Source organism: Gymnogyps californianus, chromosome 2, assembly GCF_018139145.2.
Source record: "Gymnogyps californianus isolate 813 chromosome 2, ASM1813914v2, whole genome shotgun sequence".
NCBI classification, from domain to species: Eukaryota; Metazoa; Chordata; class Aves; order Accipitriformes; family Cathartidae; genus Gymnogyps; species Gymnogyps californianus.
Genome location: NC_059472.1, coordinates 26,379,320 through 26,395,457, shown reverse-complemented (window position 1 = coordinate 26,395,457; position 16,138 = coordinate 26,379,320).

The following is a 16,138-nucleotide window of genomic DNA, read 5'->3' as shown; positions in this document are numbered from 1 at the left end:
GACAGTGAGGAAAAAAAATCTCCCATGAAAGACTACAAGAAGGTACAAAAGATTCAAAACAAGATGGATATTTTTAACTTAAGGACTATGGATTTTGTCAATCTGCCAGGTTGCTGCTGTCTGTATCTGCCCTGAACTTGCTCCTCGCTCGCTCTCTCTAAAAGCGATGCTGTGGTAGAGGAATTCTGTTCAGCAACAGACCTGTTCGGTCTCAGCTGGAGAACTTTGTTTAACTGCTTTCAAATAGCTGTTCAGAGAGTTCAGAGAGAAGGCACGCACACCCGCATGCAGAAAACCAGTTTTGGAAAGTATCCTCTTGTGAAAGGACAGAAGCAGTAAGCCTGCCCACCCTGGGGAGAGAATCTGACATCTGCTCACAGATACTGATGACCAGGACGTCATGAAGAGAAAGGATCTCACGCAGTGAGATGACTTAAGTTCTCCCTTCCAAGTGGAAAATGAGAAGGTGAACTGCAGAATGTGATTTCTCAGGAAAATGAGAGGCCGTTTACAGAGGAATAATCAAGGATCTGGTTCTAGCAGTTATCAAACTAGAGACTCAATACGTGCCAGAAATAAAGGTGAGGTCCTGCTTTCCCTTTAATTATTTTCATATTGTCTGCAAAGTTCATTTTTCAGTCAAATATTTCACAGGTCAAGTATGGAGAGGAGCATAAAGTTTGCACTATCCCTCTCCTCATGCTGCAGCACTTACTCTGGAAACCAAGGAGGGCCTTTAAATGTAAATTTTGTTCCTTACAGCTCCTGATGATGTTACAATAAGTAACACTCTGGAGCTTCTGGGAGAAACCAGCAGTTTCTTTGATTCATTTTTCTCTCCTATTTCAGTGTCTCTCCTTCTTGTTAGAAGTCATAGCAGCAAAATTATTTCCACTGCAAAACTGCTTCATAATTTTTTTGGCCCTCTGCCTGGGCTTTTTAGTACATACAGCAGTCCTAAGGAAAACATGGGGAGGCAAATACTGGCCTAGCATATCAGTTAAAGCCTATGAAGTGGGAACACAACAAGATCAACCCACTTTGGAAAGCCCCATCTTCAAATTTTTGTTTATTCAGTATTGTTCCATTCATCCACTTCGATAAAAGATTCCAGACAGTATGACAAATCATGATTATACACCAGCTAAGTGCTTAAATTGACTCTTTTCCCATGGCCTGAGCAGGAAATGATGACCACTCTACTAAGAAATTTCACAAAAATCCTTCTTATTGAGAAACATAACTTTTTTTTTGATAATGTGCAGAGGTTCCCGTGAATCAGATAATTCTGCCTCTTGGCAACTTTTCGAAAGTTACCAACATCAGACAGAAAGTCAAACTGTTATGAACTGGATGAGGGCAAGCCCTCCAAGGGAAAGAAGAGAAAAGCTTGAGGACGCATGTACATGCCCTACAGGGAAGCTTTCAGATCAAGATCCCTTCTGACTCATTTCTGGTGTCAGCTCAGTGTAAGTTAATGATCACTTAGATTTTTCAAAAGAAGCCAAAATTTCTCTCAACTGGTTACTAAAGCTGCGCATCGCATATTATTAACCACATAAAGGCCTGATTCTGCCACTAGTAGCAACCAGGCTTGCTGCTCTACCTGCACCTCATAAAAGCCGTGGGAGACTCCTGCAAACTTAAAAGTCTGCTACAGAGACTGCATCTCACAGGACCTGGGTGCCTCAGTAGGATCACCGATCTCTCAGGGAGCCAAGTTCAGCTGTGGGGTCTCTAGTCACACCTTCCCACTGCTGCAAAACTGTGACCGACACTAGTCATACACCAGAAACTCAATGAAAAGCAAAATCTCAACTTTCATTTTCAAAGTTATCCTTCACCCTGTTGCCTTCAAAAGAATTCTCAGGAGTTGGATGTATTTCCCTGACTGCTTTCAGCTGTAATTTCAACCATCAGCCTTCTTTTGCTACCCTGCATGCCTTCCCTGTACTGCACTCAGCTGATGCAAAGCCAGACGGCTGTCCGCTAGGTCTTGCCTTCAATTTGTGCCAGCCTGGACAACTTATAACTAGTGAGGCTAATATTCACAGGCGTGCCTCTCCTCTGAAAAGACATGTATGCACAAAGCCAACGCTCAGCAGGTGTAAAACTCTCAGGCCTAGCTAGGGACCTCGAAGGAACCAAGAGGAGCCCCCACGAGCTGCTGGAGACAGCTCTCCTGCTGCACTCCCTGGCCAGCTGGGGCTGCAGCCTTGTGCCTATCAGCTTTGAAAGGCAAAGCCCACTGGAGGCTTCTCAACGATCCTTCTCAGAAATTTGATGACTGATTGGGTCTGGAGCAGAAGAAAAAAGGAGTATCAGGTGAATCCTTGGCAGAAGGCTGGCAGAAGGCAACTGGTGGGATCCCGTCAGAAGTTTCCCAGCCTTGCACAGAACATGGCTCACCAAGGAGCAAGCTGCCTCCTGGAGCTCTCCGATGCCTCCAGACCTCTACATCCAACCAAGACATTTTAACCTCTCTTCCCCATCCAAGCCCCTTGCTCCTTTACAGCCAAACTCACCAGCATCTCACTGCACTTTCTCTGTGGTCATTGAAGTTGCTTTCCATCCACAAAGACAAATATCAGTAAGTGGTCATATAGCTACAATTTGAAAATAAAATAGAACCCCCCCATAAACTAAGGGTACTGATGAAACAGGCTGTTTAATCCAAAACCTGAATGAAAATATCAAGCTCCTACTCAGGGAGCACAAGGTTGACAGAAGAAAAAATCCTGTCTAGTTCCATTTGCATTTTCTCTAGCAGAAGAGTAGGCCCAGTGCATCAAGTGTCATTTACTATAATTTATTTAGGGAAGTGTCCTCTCTACTTTTACTTGGTATTACCCAATAAAGGTTACTGAATTTTTAAAAAAAGGAAAATCAAGAACTTGTGAGCTGAGATGGTAAAAAAAAGAAACGGTACTATCTCATTTAAAAAATAAGAAACAATGCTTTATTTTAAAGAACATTTTATAAAATCACGTTTTATTTTTAGCATACCATGCGCTTTCCTGTTAAGTATGCATTCCTGTTACTATCAAATATAAGGCTGAATTAACACAAGCGTCAATTTATTATTTAAATGATACTTAACAGTTGTAATGTAGTTCACTCTCGTTTGGTTTTCTAATTAATTCTTAGAACTCCTTACATATACAACCAAAATTAACTTAACTGAAGCTCAGCTTTAGCAGAATCAATCTTTAGCAGATTTCTGTAAACTGTCCAAGTATGTTTGCACTAGGAAGGTATCCTCCTGCTGCCATACTAGAGATAAGAAGCAACTTTTCTGACTCCCCAAAACAAGCATAAACACTCAACAGAATCTCTCAGAACCCACTATTTTTCCAACCATGCTTATAATTTACTAAAATATCAGCATTTTTTTCACCATCACTTTCCATTTTTCTTCTCTTTTTCCATGAAGTGAGCTTTACGTACAAATACCTATGGCCAAAAATTGTCACAAGCTTTTTGTTGTAATTCACCGTTCAATTAATGAATTATGTCTTAAGCTTCAGCACACACAAAACCAAACTGTTTTGATTTTAAAAGTTTATCCATAGAAATCTTTTAGCACATTTTGAAAGAAATATAAGTAGTAAACTGTCACTGGGAAATCTCTGTGTTTTCCTTATTTTCATTTTCCTGGAAGAATATAAAATTGCAGTTGTGCAGTTCATACCTAACAGTAATGCATATGAGATAAAAAACATTTTAAGTTTCTTTCAACTGCACAATATAGAATTAACCACCTTGTGGGGACATGCTTCATTATTTCCTCATCTTCAAGGCTGACAAAATTAAATCTCCCTTGTAACTCTTAAACTCTTTGACAGACGCAGTGCAGTATAAGAAAACTTACACTACACAACCTCAGGAATAAATAATGTAACTATCACATGTATTCATGTATTATGTAGTACATGAACTAAACAATTAGTTGAAAACAAATAACTTTCCAATTTTCCATTAATCTGTATACATTTTACTTCAGCATGATCTGTTACAAATGACACACTATCTTGATGATGCATTATCAAAGTTCAAAGCTGGAGTATATCTCTTAGAGTTGGAGACACTACTAATGGGGTATTATTAATGTCTTGAAAATAATCATGCATATGGTGGATGATTCTGCTTTAAACTGCATAGTTAAAAACAATTATGGGAAACATTTTGATATTTCCATGATTTGAGTCCAAAATAAAAAACATGCTCATTTCAAAAGTCTTTGTTTTCTCAACTGAAAAAAGGATCTAATATATTGTTAATATACTGAGTATCTGCTGTACCAAGATTTATCATTTTAGCCAAGATAATCTTAGAAAACAACACCAATTTGCCATCATCACACAAGCTCTGCAGGTGACTGTAAGTACTATTGTGCATTTTTTGTTGACTCTGAAGCAATAACTTTGCAGTTTTATTTTTATAGCCCTTAAGAAAAAGTTTTGTGCGTTTTATTTGAAGCCATGCTCAAACTTTTAAGACCTGCTTTTGCCTCGCATCTGGCAGTCCACTACGATTAACTGAGAAACTTCTGCATAAGCTATAGCAAGCCTGAAGTGACACGCTCCATTACTGTCTTCACTGAACCAAGCAGCTCATTTCTCCTTTCCCTCTAGAAAGAGTAAGCGTTGAGCGTTCGGGATCACGGCAAGAAGGTGACACGACCAGGTGCTCCCTAGCTGGCGGCTGTGCAAGCTGGGATGACAAACTCTCTGGGAAGAGCATGACTTCGAGATGGCCGGGCCCAGCCAAAGCAACCCTTGGCACTACATTTCCAAGCCTCGTGGCAAGCACTAGCTGAACCTCTGCAGTAAATGTATCTTGTCCCTATTCACACAGCCATCAGCACACCTTTCCAGGGCTATTCTTGAGCGTCAGTTCCCTACCTAAGTTTAAAAAAGCAGAGAGGCCAGGGTTAATACAATCTTTTAAAGGGCAAAAATGAACAACCATTTATCTTTTTTGTGTGACCTTTATTACAACCTTAGCTAGAGACACAAGGAAAATCTTTTATTACATCATTTTTAGGGTATGGCATTTTCTTCTTAGCTTTGAGTTCAGTTTTTGTCAAAAAATTTCGTTTCTTTGGGCTGCCTTGATCACTGACAGCAAGGTTAAAGCAACAGTTCCACTGCTTACTGCTGCTTTTTAAAGGTTTGTTTGATTGAGTCAACTTTTACCTTACTTATATAACAAATCAGAGTCTGTTAAAGTAAGGAACCTGTAGAAAAATAGTGTACCATGATTTCTTCATCTGATAGCAGTGTCTCCAGGAGAATTTGAAATGAAAACTTGTAGCCTGTATAAAACAAAGTTATTTTCAATGTAATTAAGCAAAAACCTCTACTTTAATAAGTTTCTGCTTGAATTGGAAGTTATTTTTTTATAGTTTTATACGTGTCTGTGTGTATGAAACTCCAGCATGTACACATGGATATTTTGTACATCATGGACAAACTGGGATGAGTTTATCACAGTTCATGCTACAGTACAGCAAGACTGCCTCCACATGTGCTCTGAGTGAGATATTGGATGGATTTTTTAGGAAATTCAAAGCAGCAACAAAGGCCAATTTCACTTATTTCACTCCTGTCAGTCTGAGGAGGGGTTTTTTTAATTAGCTTGTAAAGATGGCCAGTTTTATTAAAGTAGAAGGACCAACTTCCTGCTTGTTTTCAGTTTTGTGCAATAAACTGGGAACCGATCATAACTATTTCTCTGTAGGAAAATGAAGCTATCATCTCCTGTCCAAAGAAAGGAGCCTGTTGCAGGGACCTCCAGGTGAGCTGCCCCATGCACAATGCACTGCTGTGCAGAGACACCAGCTCACATCCATCAGCTGCCACAGCCAGCACACACCTCACCGGGCCGGCTCTCGGAGCCAGTGCCGTCCTCCGCACCCCTTGCTGCACTTCCAGCTCCAAAGGCAGCACACAGCAAAGCTGTGTCTTGTGCCCACAGCATAGTTATAGCCACAGCATAGTTATGCCCTGATATAGCTATAAACTGGGAAGGTACTGACAGCTCTGAACTCAGTCTCAAATTTTCCTTGGTTATCTCAGTCCTTAACTTCTCGATTGCTTTGTGTTTGAGCTTGTGCCTGTCAAGCTGGCTTACTCGTTTTCTTCTGTATCAAAATGAAAACATGGCTAGTTTAAAAGGGCTGACAACAAAATCCTGTAAACTGAATGAAAGAAAGCAAAACCAAAAAAACCACCCCTACCTCAGCGTAATCGTCTCTCTATAGCATGAGAAAGAAAAAAGTGACAGCAATTCCCAGATTTTTAAATTATCCTTATTGATTCATGTTGATGTCATTGCTGAAATGTGAATAAAAGATTTGAGTTTGTTTACTGAGATCTATTCAAAACTTTACTGATATCTTAACAAATAATAACTTTATAAAAAACTCAGCTAGGTGGAGGCAGACATCCTAGAAGTTATCTTCTTAATAAAGGAAGAGTTCACAGAGTTGCCATAGGGCAGTATATTCACCCTTGAATACACCAAACGCATCTCCTGCACGGAGGCTGAAGAGAAAAGTACCAGCACGGGCACTGACTCTGCTGGTTCTGCCCTGCTAAGAGAAGGGCAGATGACAGGGAAATTTTTTTTGTTAGTAGTCAGTTATGATTTGACTAGCACAAGGAACTTATTTGTTGAATTACCTTAAAATCATCACAATTCAGAGTAGAACCACACTTTAAATATGGGAAATGTTATTTGCTGTATGTGTATTATGTTATTAAGCATAATTAAAGCTGAAAGCCACAGAACCACACTCAATGCTACTGCAAGACTATAGAACATTTCTGTGGCCAACACAATAAAGTACCATATGCTGAAGACGTCAGCAGCCAAGAAGTAATACACTTAGTAGCCTAAACTACAGCATGCTGTGGGCCAGTATCTGTGCCAATATTTCAGAAATTACTAATGAATAATTATTCCAAGAAACAACTCCGTCACTGCAAACATCATCATTTCTAGATACGCAGACTGCCAAAACCTAAACATAAACCTTGGAGAAGAACAAAACCTCTCTTTTTATGGGTACAAAATTCTACAGTATTTCCCTCTTTGAGGCATCTCAAAGATATCATATCTAGCTAAAGTATTTCACCTCTTGACTTTTCTAGAAGCCTTGCTGTGATTTTTTCAGACACTAAGTCACACAGAATATTCTATGCTCCCTTTGTACACTTCAGAAGTAGACAACAAAAGCTTTTTTTTTCCCCCTTACATTATGTTTTATTCATAACCATTGAAAAGAAAAATTGAAACTATGGTGAGAGTCACTCTTTAGACTTGTCTCTATTAGAAAATTGAATCAGAACTGCAAATGGTTTCAGACACAGATACCCAGGACCAGCACTGAAAACAGAGCAAGAACTAATGCAGACCTGGAAAAGGCAGTTCCAGTACAATTTTAAAAAACACGATTGAAATGAGATCTGATTTGCACGAGGGTTGCCACCGGAATCGTTCACTGATGAAAGAGGTAAGGGCTATCTCTGAGACAAAGAAAATAGCTGTAGGCTTCATTAGGCTCCAGAAGAGCCACAGTTTACAGCACGCATCCTCCTCCCAGCAGTTCTGGACTCCGAGCACCTTCAAAGGAACGAACTCCCCCAGGAAAGGCCACCATTGGCAAGGGTGCTGTGAACATGATCCACGGTGGCTCTCCCTCAACCACAGGCATCCAATCTGATGCTCTGGGATGTTTCTCAGCTAAAAGAGAGTTTCTCAGTCTGTATTGGAACAATCCCATTTCTCAACCTGCATAGCACTGAAATTATGACAGTCGGAGCCCGATTCTGTTACACTGACTGTTATTTCTGATACTCTGATACTTGGTAAAAATGCCTTCTAGGCCAGAGGATATATGAGCCATGTTCCCAGCCAAGAATGCAGATTTTGCATTATCAGAATGTACCGAACTGTGGCTGTTTTCAGTCTTCTACATTCATAGGTCGCCATGAGGAATAAATCATACATTAGAGAAGCTCTACAATTTCATCAGCTTGTATCTGCAGCCAGATTGTTCCCTAGGTATGTGGAGCACAAAACTTAAGCTCTTCCTAAGCAAAGGGCCAAAGAGGTCAAGAGTCAAGACACTCTCTAAAGAAGTTGCTATCTGACCAGTCCCCTTTCCTCTGGCTCTGCACAAATTCAACTAATGTAATTTTGAGAAGAAATTGTGTATTTTTTCTCAGAGAAAAGGAAGAGGAAGTCTAGCTGAAGGCATCATGAGGGCTACAAAGTTAGAACTACTTCTACAGAGATAGACCACTGACCAAGAAAAATATAATGGTTATGAGATGTTTAGGCAATTTATCACCATTTATATTACACTACCGGTATAAGCTTACATGTGAATACACCAGTGCTATGGTAAGGAGGGCTACAGAAAAACCTATGCATAAATAAATGTGACTTACATTTAAAATAAAACTTTTACTTACCATCTTTCTTTCTTTTGATTGCATTAAGCAACACTTGTGAATTTATCAGTAGGTTTTTTTCCAAAAGAGGGGGCATTCCCCACTTTTCTCTACCGTGTCTGGGCAGAGAAACAAATCATTCACATTCCTTTAAATACCACAAAACAAAACAGATAAAAAACCCCAATGAGCTAATATTTAGATAAATACTATTACAATTATGTCATGTACTTTTTTATATCAGATGAATTCTAGCCTCAGAATGTTAATAAAAACCATAACGTTTGCATCCATAGTTCACTCTGTTTAAAACAATGATGACTGATAACAGGAGTCCAATGTATTTTATACACACTACTTATCCACTTAAAAAGTGGGGGTGGGAAGACAGCAAGGAAAGCAGCAGGGGCCTGATTCTGTTCCCATCAAAGAAAATGGGAAGTTTGCCATTAATTACAAGATGCTGGATTGTGCCTTTGGTTTGCTGGCAGAACTGTACGTGAATTTTGTATTTTCTCTTGTGGCTAAAACACAGTCATTTGCTGCCCTCTAGAAGCCGACTGATGCATATACTTTGGTTTTCTTCAATACAGGTCTGTTCCTAGCTTTAATTTTTTAAATGTATGTAACAACAATGCAGAGGAATGTCAAAGGACTAGAGAGATGTGATGAACTACGAGGTACTGAGAATTTTGAAGTGCTCTCTGAATTCACAGGCATTTGATAACATGACTGATTATTCTGGCGGAAACGTGGAATGGTGTCATGTATTGCTCCTGGGATTATCAAACAGTTAAGTTCCAAGAAGAAATTAACTCAGTTTATTTCTTTACCCTGTTTAATAAAACTGAAAATTAGCAAAAGAGGCTCATGACTGCATTTTTTAAAGCGCAACCCTCACCAGACTGATACAGGTCACAGAGAGGAATGGGAGATTCATCAGGTTATGCTGAGAAAAATCACAAAATAAGCCAGCAAGTTTCAATTATGTGTAATGTTTTAATAGTTAAATTCTTCACTGCCTCCAAAAGTAGTAGCAATATCTCATTTATTAATAATGACTATTTGCTTATCAAGTTTTTAGAAATTTTTGTTCAACTTTATTTTGGTTTTATTAGTAGGAAAAAAAGTCTAAAAAGTGCTGGGAAGTGTCTGGTTTCCACCAACTCTCCAATGACCTAAGAATGCCTAATGAAATTACCTTTAAATTTAAAAAAAAAGACAACCCTCAAACCTTCTAACCTCAGCTCCAAGCAGAAGTCAAAGAATCTAGGTGTGAAAGCAATGAGTAAGATTCAAATGCCATCTACCATTCAATTATCACCACATAATGCAATTAGATGACGAGTATACAGTTCTCTTCGGTAATTTTTTTTTTTTTATTTCACTACCATCACAAGTGGACTTTATGGGTGAAATATTCAAAGGTAGAAATACTGTTCTAGTACCATTCCAAAAACTGCCAAATGCCATTTATTTAGATCTCACACCATGCTCATTTACTACATTATGTTCCCCAAAGTGACCAAGGACTTGCAGACCAAGTCTTGAACAGCTGAAAAGTTCCCGATTCTCCTTACATCAGACTAATACTATCAGAAAAACTGCCCACTTAAGGATATCTGCACTAAGCTACCAAAAATCTGATGTATTGATATTTGCCAGCCATTTTAAAAAATCTTGTCTTGCTTCTTTTCACAGTACTTTGACAACAAATACAAGGAGGATGGGCTTGCAACTTTAAATCTGAAGTTAAGTACTCATGAGAATCAAACTGAATGAGATGGTTGTGCCATATACCATTTTAGAGACAGATAGAGATCTCCAAATTAAGATTTTGGTTGGTGAAATATATTTCTGATGTCTCATTTAAATGTCAAAAGTTAGGTAAAGTGAATCTGTAGCTGTTTACATTTCCTAATAAACCTTAATTTATTAGTAAGGCTAATGTTACACACTTTCCAGAATGAGTCTGAATATTTTTCCTTTGAAAAGTGCAAATCAAAGATTCAAGAACTCATTTCAAGTACACTCTCCTCCTAACCAGATCTATGTTATTTTTCCTTCTAACTGACTTATCTAAAACCAAAGCTTGTTTTAAACTGAGGTACATGGCAAGGTCAAGACCAAGAGTCCAAGAGTTTAAACAGGTTTTCTGTGAATAAAAATAGTTGTACAGTCTTCCAAAGAACAGGACAAAGATAGAGTTTAATCACTTTGATTATTTGAGTCAACTGCAAGGTCAGTAAATGTGTATACTCCCACACTAAAATACAAGCAAAAGATGGGTCATGCACATGTCAAGCCCTGAGCATACCAATCAAGACTAGCGTAAGGTTAACTATTTTAAATACCCTTAAAGAATGTCAAGCCAGGAACTCAGAAAGTTTTCTCAGCTTGCTGGCTGTGGAGTTTTCAGCTAAATAAAGCATGGAGTGGATGCCACCAAGTGGTAGCTGCTATCACATACCAGTATCTTTATCATGACCTCACTTTAGGCTGCCACTTCAGCCACAGAAAATATTCCTGGTACAGCAGTTTGTTGGGAACAGAATACTACTAAAAAGAGGAAAACAATTCGCTAAGGATAAAATTTGATTCCTACTGCTAATGACAGAACTGTCACAGACTTAAATGAAACCAATATCAACTTCCCTTTGAAGCCTTATAAAACACTTACAATCTTCTGAAAGCAAATCCAAGGTTGCCCAAAAGACCAAATCTGCAGTTCATGTAGACTGCAAACCTGCAAGAGGTGCACCTGGAAGAGACCCTCTGAGTATAACTGATTATTTGGGTATATCTACACTGCTAAATGTTACACGGCCATGAAACAAAACAGAGTATTGCTTAATTGTTTCATCACTCCCCTACTCTTGGCAGTTCCAAATTGTTCTCTCTCAGACAAAGTACAGGCACAGTGCTGGGAACAATTTACTCCAGGGAATGATCACAAAAGTCAGTTGGTTGAAACTGCACCAGGTTTGCTGCATCCGTTCTGCGACTGACTCCCTCCGTTCTCTACCACCCTTCAACATTATTGCAGCAAATTTTGCCCCTCAGATATCTGACAGACCACATCCCAGGGCATATATATCCTCAGTTCCATGCTATAAAAACACTCAGGAGGGCTATTTCATGCCTTTGCATTATTTCAGCCACAGTGGTGCCACAAGAGACCCAGAGGAGACATCCAGGCATACAGTACAGATGCAGCCAGCCAGCTCAACTACCAGTACTGAGCCAGTAATTACAGTGAGGGCATAAGGCAACCCCTGCCACTTGGTGCTGGGATCTCTGGGAAGCAGTTGCTTATATGAGAAGCAATTTAGAAACATGCCCTGTCTACAATCTCATTCTTGAAGAGCATTATAGACATCCTTCAGGAATCCTGCCACGACTACCAGTATGAGTCTGGCATGGAAGACATGAAGAAACTTCCATCAAAGGTATTGCCCCTGGTACGTGCTGCAGACGCCTGGTCCAAACACATGAGCTCCATCCACCTCACCACTCTTCCAACATCACTCACCTCAGTTGTGAAGGATCTAGGAGAAATTCCCCACCTGCTGAATGGGGCAACAAAGAACTCTCTACTCTCCGATCTGCTGCCCAGGCAGCAAAGTAAGTGACTTGCCACCAGTTTTGCATTTTAATAAGTATGAAATTGAAAAAGAATAATTCTGACTTGCTTGTTCTTTTTGACTCATACTCATTTCAATAATAAAATATGTCTGGAAAACAACTATTTACTAATTAAAACTATGTACTATGTTAATAATACAAGTGTCTATTTAATGAATGTGTGTATTATCACAGTTATATGAAAGCAAAAGGCAGATTAGATTGCTTCTGGCACTAGCCTGAGGGGAATGACAAAACAGCCTGGCTTCACTGCCTACCTTCATCAATCAGAGCCCTGGAAAGCTGAGCAGGCTGCTTCAGTGCTACTGCCACTGAAGGAACGAGGGACGGTGCTGCAGAACGAGTAGCAGGCACACTCTCCAAAGCTTCTTTTCCTCACCATCTATACCCTAATTTCAAATAAATCTTTTGCTTCTTACTAAAGATTCCCACGGAGAGGTGCAATAATAGAGTCTACTTCCAAGATTCCCCTCTGCCCTGTCTTTCCAGCAACACAAGTAGATTGGCATAGGCTCTTCGTCTTCAACAATGTTGGCAATGTGCCTACATGGCTCAGGAACCTTGAGCAGGCTTCAGTAAAGCACTCTGACAGCCTAATCTAGGATTTCTACAGTGCTACCAACAATAACTGGAGCACCATTTGTTGACACTAATGAATAAGAACATTCAGAATCATCTAGACCACAGATCCAGGAAGCAGATGTTTTCCAATGCCTTCCCTGGCATATGAATCAGTACTCACTACACGTAACTGAGATCATGGTCTCCATCACAACAAATGTGATTACCTTAAACAGAGTATCAAACATCATAAAACAGTGTCAACACCGAACATCTTCATCTGTCGATATCTGAGCAGTAGGTCTTAATGATAAACCAGAAACGATGTGGATTAGCTAGACTGGGGAAACAACTCAAGGAGACAGGGTCCTACTACATAAATGATAATCTGGGAGAAACAAGTCTGAAAGTGTACATGGTATAAAAAAGTGGCAGTAAGACTGAGACAAAACCTTACCTTCTGACAGATCACTGAAGACAAGAGACATCAAAAAAACTTGTATGGCAGCACGTTCCAGACATATTTTGCATTTCACCTTTGAACTCAGTTTGCATAAAGAGAAGTACAGGAGCAGAAATACTTACCCAAAGGTAAGCAAGGAAGCAAACAAAAGAACTCCTCTTAGTTTATAAAAAACATAACACCATAAAAGCATGAGTGCATGTACTGTACAAGATCAAAGATCCCGGCTAGCCCAGCATCCTACCTCTGACAGTGGCCAAAGCTCTTTTAAAGAACTAAGAACACAACAGGCAAATGCATAAATCATCAAGAGTCTTCTACGCTCTAACCAATACTGACAAAATGGATGACAGAAGGTTATACCGGCCTACGGGTATTAGCCTGAGGAAATGATGTTTTACTGTTTTTCTAATTATGTTGTCAATTTTTTCTCTAACAAACTAACTGATTTTTAATTAAGATATCCAGAACTTGGTATTGGAGACTTGTGCATCAGGGAAGGATGGTTCCCACAAGCTGCCTCTTGCTCTTGAGCAAACACAGAGCTAGGAATAAGATGTGGTCTAGTTCCTGCATTAAGTAAGGGAACTGCAGACCCAAAGGAGTAAAATAGCAGGAAGAGGTGAACTGTTGCAGCAGAAGAAAACACCTGAAATTATTAAATCTCAAAGAACAATCCCAATCCACTATGAGCTAAACTTGTATGCTAAAATTAACGTTGTTTGACATCCAAGGACTACAGTGATTGCCTCTCTATACATATAATAGGATCTGACAGCATAGGTGGACGTGAAAATGGAAAATTAGAAAAAAAGTTTAAAGATGGTAAAAAATATTCTAAAGTTACAAAACACACTAGGAGAAAAGAAGTAGTCACACGAACATATAGGCAGCTCATCAATTACATACAGAGACGTAATCACATAAACTGTATTGCACAGATGAACCTCTGGACCTGTGTGGATCAGTTTGTAATTACTATACCATATGAATTAACATCAGTTAACTTAAATGAAAGTTTCTGAATATTCTGTTGGCATTTTACACATTTATCTAGGACAAACTCATTGACGAAATGTGAAAATCCAACCCAGAAAAATGGCTCTACCTTACCAATGGGTAAAGTGTTCCCTAAACACTACAGAAGAAATTCTATCTCAATTCCTGTTCTTGAAGTTTCCACAGACTCATGCATACCCTGTTTTTTCTACCCATCAATGACAGGCAATTCTTCACCACTGCTGAAAACTGCTGGAGTTTTATACTGTTACTCAATACAACAGTACAGAGAATTTATTCAAGTTCATTTAAGTCAGGAGGACTCTGTTGCTTGTGCTCTGGAGGAATATTGGAAAACACTGTCAATTGGATATTTCAGAGCTTTCTTATCTTCAGAATTTGTCATTTATAAGATGTCATCATCTTTAGTATGTTATTCTGGACACTTACTTAGAGGTAATGAGCAGGAAATTTGGCATTACTTTTAGCATCATTCTCCATAATTATTTTTAAATCATGGTACAAAAATATTTTTCCACTCCATGATTTATGCAGCTTATGCTCTTGTGCACTCTCTGACGACTCAAAATTTCAACAGGCCCTCATGACATTATTTTCAACTTTCTGTGTGCAGCTGGAGCTGGTGAGCCATACATTCCAGGACTATCTGCAGCATCATATTAAGAACCATTAAGTCAAGTCATGTGTGAATCAGCATATACAAATTAAGTTTTTTATGTCTATGCCAAGTCCTATACTTCAGAACTGAAGCAGATTTAGTTTGCAATAGCTGAAGATAAGCTGTCATTCCTCTTTTGTGTCTTGTTCTAGGGACAACTATTTCTTTGATTTTAATCACAAGTAACTTTTCTTATTTTCAAAGTCTTTTACCCTCTCATTAAGTGTCAGTCTTTGTTTCTCATTGGCCCGTCCTTTGAAGCAAATAACTTTGTACTTCTTCTTACGATGTTTATATAGCACCTCACACAACACCATTCTGCTGTTTATTAAGAATTTCTGGGTATTCTGGTACTTGCTTTGCTTGAGCTTTCCTGGGTGACCAAGTCTAAATATGCTCTAAGTAGCAGAATAGATGTTTTCAACTTTCAGAGCTCTTAACGCTACAGAAATGGGCTACAAATTGTGAGCTAGAGGTCCTGCTGGAGCACAGGCCCTCGTGAAGAGACAAGACCACTACAGGAGACCAGGAGATTGTCCAAAGAATATGTCAAGGGTGGTGATTTGTAATTAAGCACTTAAGAGCACCAAAACAGTGGGAAAAAAAACATTTAACAGGATAAGCCTTGCTCTGGTATGTTCATTGTTTGCATATAGGATGAAGTGCTTAGACTTAATTGGTGCTAGGTAGAGGAATCAAGACTAAAATGGAATGGTATGTCTCAGAAAGTGTGCAAGGTAAACAATATGCAGACAGTATGAACTAGATAATTGAAGGGGAATTTGGGGGAACTTTGGGGGGAAAAAAATTTCCCCCCCAAAAAAAATCCATCCAGAGATGGATCATATTGTACCCCAATAACAAGCAGTGTGACATGGTAGGGAGATGGGTAATAGAGCTGTAATTCAGTGGTAGTTGTGCGTAATGAGTAAGACTTAAGAGTGATAAACTCAGGTCTTGCTACAGTGTGAGGAATTACAGAATTGCACATTAATAATAGTGATGTCATTATTAGCTAGGTCATTTAACTGATTTATTAGATTATTAATAGTGGGTTGATTTAACAAGAAGCATTATAGCCTCTCATCTCAAGCCTGCAGTCAAAAGAAGTTAAGACCTTCAGGTAACAGCTGACCTCTCACCCCTGCATCCTCTGAAGGACTTTTTGGGATTAGATGTATTAGTCTGCCAAGTTCTTGAGGGCTGCAAACCTTTGGGGTGAGTTTTACCACTGATTTCACAAACTTTCCTTAAGGAAAAATGGCACCATTTCATTTTAGCTTAGTTGGTACAAACCACTAAATAGATCTAAATAGATCCTCATTATTA